Source organism: Crinia signifera, chromosome 19, assembly GCF_055691185.1.
Source record: "Crinia signifera chromosome 19, ASM5569118v1, whole genome shotgun sequence".
In the NCBI taxonomy this organism is placed as follows: domain Eukaryota; kingdom Metazoa; phylum Chordata; class Amphibia; order Anura; family Myobatrachidae; genus Crinia; species Crinia signifera.
In genome coordinates this window covers 134,094,788-134,103,784 of record NC_139226.1, presented here as the reverse complement: position 1 = coordinate 134,103,784, position 8,997 = coordinate 134,094,788, and the positions used below count along the sequence as shown (strand labels likewise).

General features: G+C 50.0%; 4 non-coding genes across 4 annotated transcripts; 2 read left to right on the top strand and 2 right to left on the bottom strand.

Moving 5' to 3' along the window:
- Positions 1-2,505: 2,505 nt before the first annotated feature.
- Positions 2,506-2,587, bottom strand: TRNAL-UAG (transfer RNA leucine (anticodon UAG)). Its single transcript has one exon. It is a non-coding gene; the product is annotated as a tRNA-Leu (tRNA).
- A 214-nt stretch (positions 2,588-2,801) lies between these two features.
- On the top strand, positions 2,802-2,874 carry TRNAR-CCU (transfer RNA arginine (anticodon CCU)). The gene has a single exon. It is a non-coding gene; the product is annotated as a tRNA-Arg (tRNA).
- A 2,347-nt stretch (positions 2,875-5,221) lies between these two features.
- TRNAF-GAA (transfer RNA phenylalanine (anticodon GAA)) lies at positions 5,222-5,294 on the top strand. The gene has a single exon. It is a non-coding gene; the product is annotated as a tRNA-Phe (tRNA).
- Positions 5,295-5,586: 292 nt separating this feature from the next.
- Positions 5,587-5,669, bottom strand: TRNAL-CAG (transfer RNA leucine (anticodon CAG)). The gene has a single exon. It is a non-coding gene; the product is annotated as a tRNA-Leu (tRNA).
- Positions 5,670-8,997: the final 3,328 nt, after the last annotated feature.

Below are 8,997 nucleotides of genomic sequence, written 5' to 3'. Positions count from 1 at the left end.
GGTACTAGGGGAGGGGGGGAGGGGGGTACCAGCTGCAAGGTACCAGGGGAGGGGGTACCAGCTGCAAGGTACCAGGGGAGGGGGGGAGACCAGTGTGGGATACCGTTTAAGACCCTTTCCCACTGCAGCTCAACCCATTTAAAAGGGCTAAAAAAATACAGTTTAAGAGCTGTAGTGGGAAAGGTGTATTAGATATGTGAATCTGATTTGTAGCATATTTTATTATCAATAGGTATTATGGGCTGCACATAATATTTATTGAATTGCACAAGAAATTGCATGTGGTATTTAACCGCATGAGATCGTTCGAATGCAATCGGTGGGTGGGGAGGGCAGAGGGAGCGCTTTCGGTGGCTTCGGTGGGAGCGCTGGCGAAGTCCATCGGAGTAGCGTAACCATGTGAAGGAGCGGCGCTAGTGGGCAGCGGGGGTCAGCGATGGCAGCACAATTTAAAAAAACTGGGCGGCCCTTTTAACTCTCTCTGAATCAGAGGGCCACCCAGTGTTTTCATTTTTTTTTTTATTCTGCTGCCGCACTGACCCCCACTGCCCGGGGGGTGGCGGGAGTTACATTTCAATCGCTAAGTTGGGAGCCCTCTAGTGTCTGCCGGTGCAAAAAGATTTGAATTTGACCCAAGTGCTATGCTGATCTTAAATATTCCAAAGAAATCTGTTGATGGTCAAGGCAGATTGTCTTTTATCTTTCTTTTATCCCCTTGCACAATTTACTCGCAAGACTTTTTGATTTTTCGCTTTTCAAAATTTACCGTTAAATTTCCACATATTTGTATGTTCATTAATGTAGACGGGAGCTGCTGTTCTTGCATTAACAGAAAGCTCAGAAATACACTTCAATGAAACAATGTTACCACGGGCAATAGTATACATCTAGCATGTTATTACCAGGAATAGGGACTAAGTGAAAACCGGAACCAGAATGCCGGACCAGACCATCAAACTGTATTCTGGACTTGTAGTTTCCAGTACGGCAGTGCCTCAGTCCGGGGAGTTGCCTGTGATAGCATGGGGAAGGGGAGATTACAGCCTACTAGTGTGGTCCAGAATGTGACGGTTTTTATTACATCCCCGGACCTTACAACAGGGAGGCTTTGGGCTATTTCACACGCTCCGGCTTCTGCCAGGCGGCGAAACCACACACGGCCAAGGAGCCGTGCCGCACTCAGAAGTTTTCAATGGTGGGTATGGCCACAGCCCGGCAGCCGTCCCTTCCAGTGGTGGGATCTGGCTGCAACGGGCCGTGGCCGTCCCGTGTGAATGGACACAATCGTGTCCATTTAAAAGTACTGTGTGCGGCACGGCATTTGGCAGGGTTTCGCCGCCCGGCAGGAGCTGGAGCATCTGAAATAGCCCTTTAGTCCACGGTTTCCTACCTTTGGGCTGCCCTCTGCATTTGGGAGCATGGCCAGCATGATTGTGTCCTTGTAGCCACGCCCCCCCCCCCCCCGCTGTGCAATGAAGGTATTTCAGGCATTGCAAAGCGGGGGATGGGACTACAATGATGCACTTTGCGTCATTTGGTCCTACAGACCTCTTGTCGACAGTTGGGTCGTGGAGGACGGGTACAAGAGGTACTGCTAAGAAGGTATATGGTTGCACTGGTTATTCTGGCAGCTGTAGACAAAATTTAATGCATTTGTCTATTACCCATTTCACATCGCAACCAATTACAGGTTACAAGCCGTTTTGACCCAGGTATTAGTGCTATGAGAAAGGGGTTACCATGTCCCAAAAACAGGTGACAAGACGGCAAAACCAACCGGTAAAAAAGCAGAGTCCTTACCAGTTCGTTGCCATGTTGCTTGGTGGTGTGAACGGGTTAAAAGGGTCGACCGACCCGTTTCCCTTCACACTATGGAGGAGGCAGCGCTTGAAGCAGCGCCAGCTCTACGCGCTGCCTCCTCCCCCGCCCCCCTATGACGCGCCAACTCCATGCCGCGTCCCCGGATGATGTCAGCGAACCGCAATTATTGCCGGTTCGCTGTGGGGACGTGAACTTCCCAAAATGAAGGATCGCGCCTGGACTGACCTGTGTCAAAGTCCCGGTGCGGACCTTCATTTTGCAATCTGAAAGCAGCCTATGAGGCTGGAGATAGGGAAGACCACAATGTTCTGTTAAAAATAAGTTCCATTAAAAAAAAACAAAATAAAATAAAAAAGTCATATTGGACAGATATGTCTTTAACACTACTAACCATAGTAAAGTAATACAATGTTATAAGCAAGACATAACAATGTGACTAGCACCACTGCAAACACCACAGAGGTAATATGGTAACTAAAATTTATATGAAAAAAAAATGACAAACATGATAGCTATAAAAGTTGGGATGGACATAAACTTAAATCCCTATTTTAGTACCATTTTGCTTCCTGAGACGTCCAGCTGCCAGCCCACGTAACACACGAGTGACTGCACCACACTGCCACCTAGTGCAATGAAGTAAAGAGGAAACCTAATTATGTGAAAATCTAGCAACAAAATACTTGGCAGCGGTGGGATTCGAACCCACGCCTCCAGAGAGACTGGAGCCTAAATCCAGCGCCTTAGACCGCTCGGCCACGCTACCAGACAAAGGCTGCTGTAAAATGTGATTTTGATGTGTCATATCTCTGTGCTGTTCTATGTCTCCACAGTATACAGAGAGCTTCTGCTTAGTAACAGTAGAATGAGTCACAGTGTTTCCTCCTGCACACGGGGCAGCACTACTGACGGGTGCACTGAACTATACCACTGCATGCAGTAACAGAAGTAGCTCTCAGCACAGACACATCACAGCAGCAGCCCCAGTGGCCTAATGGATAAGGCACTGGCCTCCTAAGCCAGGGATTGTGGGTTCGAGTCCCATCTGGGGTGTTCTCTTTATTTTTGGACTCATTAAACCTTATCATGTATAATCAATATAGAAATTGTATTTGCTAGATGTGAATATATTTGGTTGATGCACAGACTGATGTATTCATTTTTTGTTCCTTCACCTTTCAGCTACCAAACTGCTTAGCTCACATAACTTTTTTTGGAACTTGTTTCCTAGCACGGCCACCCCGATTTCCATCGGGGTGGTCGTGTCGGAAAATTGCGTCGAACGCATCGCATGCGATTTGGTCGCATGCGATGCGATCGACGCGACCGACCCCATTTTTTAATTGAATCAAATGTGAATAGGGTCCCTGGGACCCGATTTTACATTGGATTCAATGTAAAAAATTCCCTAGACCCCCAAATTTTACAACGTAAACCCCACCCCACGATAGACGCCAACCCGAAGCGTGGCGAGCGCAGCGAGCCCGCGAGGGGCGGCGGTGCGCGTCCTCCGACCTTTTCATTCCCCTACTATCCACGTCGGCGTGGAGTTGAGAATATATACTGTGGCGAGCGCAGCTAGCCACCGAGCCCGAAGCGTGGCGAGCGCAGCGAGCCCCGCGAGGGGACGAGTATAACTTCATAGGTATACGCGTCCCCTCGCCACTCTTCGGGCTCGGTGGCTCCCTGCGTTTGCCACAGTATATATTCTCAACTCCACGCCGACGTGGATAGTAGGGGAATGAAAAGGTCGGAAGACGCGCACCGCCGCCCCTCTCGGGCTCGCTGCGCTCGCCACGCTTCGGGTTGGTGTCTATCGTGGGGTGACGATGGGGCCATATATAATGTGAAATGGGTCATATTGGCCCATTTCACATTTTTTACTATGTGAGATGGACTTAATCAAGTCCATCTCATCTTGTGCCATTATAATGGCACAAGACCTACGCGATGCTCCCGATTTCAATGTTAAAAAATATTTTAACATTGCAGCCTATGGCAAAATGGGGGGCATCGCATCGGTCGCGTCGGGGCCAATGTTAATGGTCCTGACCGACGCAATGCCCCCGATTTTTCCTTTGCCGGCAAAATGGACCTGATTTCAAAGGAAATCGGGTCCATCGCGGGGATCGTGTACCTTAACTTAAAGGTACACGATGGATGCGATTGTGGCCGTGCTAGGAAACAAGTACACATTTTTTTTTTAAAGCAAAAGTAACTACATAAAAAAAAAGAAATAAAGTGAATAAACACGCGACTAAAGCAATAAATACAAAAATAAAACAATATGAGGTATTTATTATCTAGTTAAGCATTTGGTAAATGCAATCAGTTATATATTCATTTTTTGTATGTTAACCTGGTACTTATGTATTATCACATCGTATCGCATTCGATTTTTTGCGTGCGGTTCGATCGCATGCGATGCGATGTGATTTTCCTATGTCATTTATTCACTGCTTTCAACCCGCGGGCGGTGCAATGCGATTGCACTGCGCCGCACCGCAAAATCGCTTGCAATTGCATGCGATTTTATAGGGTGCGATGCCATTGACTTTACTATACATTTGTATGAGATGCAATGAGATTTCGGAACCTCCCCCCCCCCCCCCCTCTCAGTATCCATGCCACCCCAAAGCGTGGCGAGCGCAGCGGAACGCGTCCTCCCAACCTTTTCATACCCCCACTATCCACGTCAGCGTGAAGTTGATTTTATATAGTGTGGCGCGCGCAGCAAGCCACCTTGCCCTAAGCGTGGTGAGCGGACGCGGATTACCTTACATGTATTCCGCGTCCCCTCACGGGGCTCGCTGCGCTGGCCACACTTTATAAAATCAACTCCACGCTGGCGTGGATAGTGGGGGTATGAAAAGGTCGGAAGGATGCGTTCCGCTGCGCTCGCCACGCTTCGGGGTGGCGTGGATACTGGGGGGGGGGGGTGCCTAAATCTCATTGCATCTCATACAAATGTATAGCAAAGTCAATGGCAGCGCACCCTATAAAATTGCATGCGATCGCATCGCACCTGCGGCCAGAGTAAAGTGAATAAATTACATAGGGAAATTGCATTGCATCGCACGCAAAAAATCGTATGCAATTCGATTTTCTTACGCAGAATCGCCCAGTATGCAATTAGCTTAGTGGGCGCCCTACTACTACATAAGTACCGTTAACCTTTGGTTATTTGCTATCTTAAAACATAATTGATATTATATTTCTGTACTGAGGTTAAATTGTACAGAGATTATCTTAAAACCAAAGTTACGGAATAAATAAATAACTGAGAAAAAAAAAACTAATAAAATAATTAATTCATTGATCTAAAAAAAAAAACCTAGCACCTAAAATCCATTTTCTGTACAGCTCAATTAGCAATATAGGGACCGAGTGCTCGTGGTGAGCCGAAATAGCTCAGTTGGGAGAGCGTTAGACTGAAGATCTAAAGGTCCCTGGTTCGATCCCGGGTTTCGGCAGTTCTTTTACTAATATCAATGAAATGCCTGTTGTCAATATGTAACTAATTCAACACACAAATGTTCCAGCTTTTATTTCATTTATTGTGTTTTTAAACATCATTTTTAGAACAAGAATATTCTCCATTGAAATCTATTATTTCCTAGACATTTATATCACAGAGTGACCTGACACATTAGTAGGTGCTGCCAATGTATATATAGTTGTTGTTGTTTAGTTAGGTGACCGTGTCATGTGTTATCAGCAATAATTACTGCAGAATGAAACGATTTAAAAAAAATAAAAAAAGAATGTCAGAAGTGGGATTCGAACCCACGCCTCCAGAGGAGACTGCGACCTGAACGCAGCGCCTTAGACCGCTCGGCCATCCTGACTTCCTGCAGGTGTGTAGAGCATCCCCCAGCAAATCCTGTGCTGGAACCGGGCAGGAAAGTCTGAAAACGGATCTGCATGCATCGTTATAAGTACATGGATACAGAGCCTGATACTTCTGGTACAAACGTTGTTATTTTATCCTTCAACCATTAACTCTGGGAGAAATCTGCTGCAGTCATTTCCCTTTGCCAGGTTTATTGAAGACATGTCATGTGCAATAAGTAACGTTTTTATTATAAATGAATTATATATTAAATGAAATTGCAGAGTAGCTGAAATATAAGCAGCATGATAAATATTGCTACTTATATCGTACAGTAACATCACCTGTGTCCACTCCTCCTGCAAATGCGCACTATAGAAATCACCAGGAAAATGTCTCCTTTCCACAGAGATCAGCACATGTGCAGTTTACACCTGGGACTTGCCAGGATACGCAATAAGCATTGGACAATGTAAAAACCGGACCCGGACTAAACCCCGGGCCGCCGGACCGGACATCAAAATATGCAGTCCGGAGTTTGGGGTGTCCGGTACGGGGGTGTCTTGTCCGGGGGGGTCCCTGTGATAGCTATCATCAGGGACATGGGGAAGGGGAGATTACAGCCTCCCCGTGTGGTCCGGACCGTCCGGTTTTTGCTACATGCCCGGACCATACAAGGAAGCTTTATTCTCCCACTCCTCCTCTCCCTGGTGACAGGTGTCACAGACAGCCCCCCAGACAGGACACTCCCCCCTCCCCCCCAGATCGGACGCTACAACCTCCGCCCTGCAGATTTTGATGTCCGGTCCGGCGGTCCGGGGTCTTGTCCTGGTCCGGTTTTTACCCATACCCAGTGGCGTAGCTACGTTTTGGGCGCCCCCCGCCGTTAGGGGGGGGCGCCCATACCCACCCCCCGCCGCCGCCCCGTCGAGCACCCCCCCCGGCCGCCCCGTCGCCTATGCTAACCCCCTCCCCCGCAGTCTTACCTATCGCGCTGGTCCCGGCGGCTCCGTCCGTTCATCTGCTGAGGACCACCACAAAATGGCTGCCCCGTACAGCAGACAGTTTCAGAGAACTGTTTGCTATATGGGGGCGGCCATTTTGTTGTGGTCCTCAGCAGGAGAACGGAGCCGCCGGGACCAGCAAGATACGTAAGTCTGCGGGGGATTGGGGGGGGGTAACTATAGCACCGCAGACCCCGGCGCCCCCACATGCACAGCGCCCCCCCGCGGTGGCGGGGGCTGCGGTGCTATAGTTACGCCCCTGCCCATACCCATAAGCACTGGCATATTTATAATGGGTGCAGTGTGAATGGTTCATATGGGCCCCCGGGGTCCAGGGGGCCCACACCTATTTTTTAATACTTACAGAGTCCCGTGTCAGCAGCAGTGTGGCAGAAATAACAAGGACAGTGCGCAGTGGCCATTTATAGAAGTTTTGCATATGCAGTGTAGACTGGGATAGCGCTAGGGGGTCCTCTAGTGCACAGGTTCTCAAAGTCGGTCCTTAGGACCCCACATGGTGCATGTTTTGCAGGCAACAAGTTTGACAACCACTGCTCTAGAGTCTCCAGTGCTGCCGACTAGGGAGGAGGGGGCCCATATGGAGTGTGCAGACGGCCCAGATGGAGTGTGCAGACGGCCCAGATGGAGTGTGCAGACGGGCCCCTGGAATTAAGCCACTGAGGGGAGAGGGGAGTAAAGGACGGTGCACTCAATCTTCTGTTGATACTCCTTTGGTTGTTTGCATCTGCACTTGTGACTGATCAAGTGTCACCTGGCAGTGTTGTATACTTCCTGACAGAAATGCAGGCTGTCCATATGTGATCGCGTGCTGTGAACGTCGGTCAGCCTGAGACAGGCAATTTCAAAAGGCAACTATTTTATTAGTAAAAGTGTTCAGGGCAATTTGTTAAATTCCAAACTGCCTTTCCCGGAAGGACTGGGAGCAGCACTGAATTTTTGGGAGCCTCCCAGCTGATACGGGAAATAAGCAGTATGCGGTGTAGGTCTCTGTATATCCAGCTCTGAAAAGGTAAAGCTTCGATCAGTTGGTTAATGCCATCTTCAGGTTATCTGCTTTTGCTAAATGTATTAAGTTGGGAGACAATGCTTTGGTCATAACCACTAGGCTTGTAAGCACTGGGACAGCTGTGTAAGGAGCAGGTGAATCAGGGTTGCCTACCCTCCCGGAATGGCCGGGAGGGTCCCGGAAATCGGGTCCCCCTCCCGGCCCCCCGGAAAGGGTGGCAATCCTCCCACATATTCCCCCCAGCTCCCGTGATGTGTCCCTCGGCGGGGGGGGGGGGGTCCAGGGGTAAAATGCCGGGTCATGTTGGGAGGTATGATATAAGTAACAGGGAAGTGCAGGAACAGAGCATTGTGTCCCTCCCGGAGAGGGTCATGTTGGGAGGTATGATATAAGTAACAGGGAAGTCCAGGAACAGAGCATTGTGTCCCTCCCGGAGAGGGTCATGTTGGGAGGTATGATATAAGTACGGCGCCCGTCGCGGGCATCGCGGGTACATTTATGTATGGCCGCGACGCGACCGACGCGATGCCCGCGATTTCCCATTGAAACCAATGTTAAACATGGAAATCGTGTCGGTCGCGTCGCGGCCGGCCATAAATGTATCCGCGATGCCCGCGACGCGATGCTCCCGATTTCCCATAGGAATCAATGTTAAAAGCCGCGATGGACCCGATTTTACTGTTAAATGCCTCAATCCACCCGATTTGGCCATAGGAATCAATGTTAAATGGGCCACAGAACCCATTAACCCTTAAATGTCCCCCCAAATTTTTAACGCCACCCCACGATCCACGCCAACCCGAAGCGTGGCGAGCGCAGCGAGCCCGCGAGGGGCGGCGGTACGCGTCCTCCGACCTTTTCATGCCCTACTATCCACGTCGGCGTGGTGTGAGAATAGAATAGTGTGGCGAGCGCAGCGAGCCACCGAGCCCGAAGCGTGGCGAGCGCAGCGAGCCCCGCGAGGGGACGCGGATACCTTCACAGTTATCCGCGTCCCCTCGCGGGCTTCACAGGTGTCCGTGGCGACCCGGACACCTGTGAAGCCCGCGAGGGGACGTGTCTACCTGTGAAGGTATCCGCGTGCGCTCGCCACGCTTCGGGCTCGGTGGCTCGCTGCGCTCGCCACACTATTCTATTCTCGCACCACGCCCTAGTGGATAGTAGGGCATGAAAAGGTCGGAGGACGCGTACCGCCGCCCCTCGCGGGCTCGCTGCGCTCGCCACGCTTCGGGTTGGCGTGGATCGTGGGGTGGCGTTAAAAATTTTGGGGGACATTTAACGGTTCATTGGCCCTATTTGGGCTGTGTGGCCCA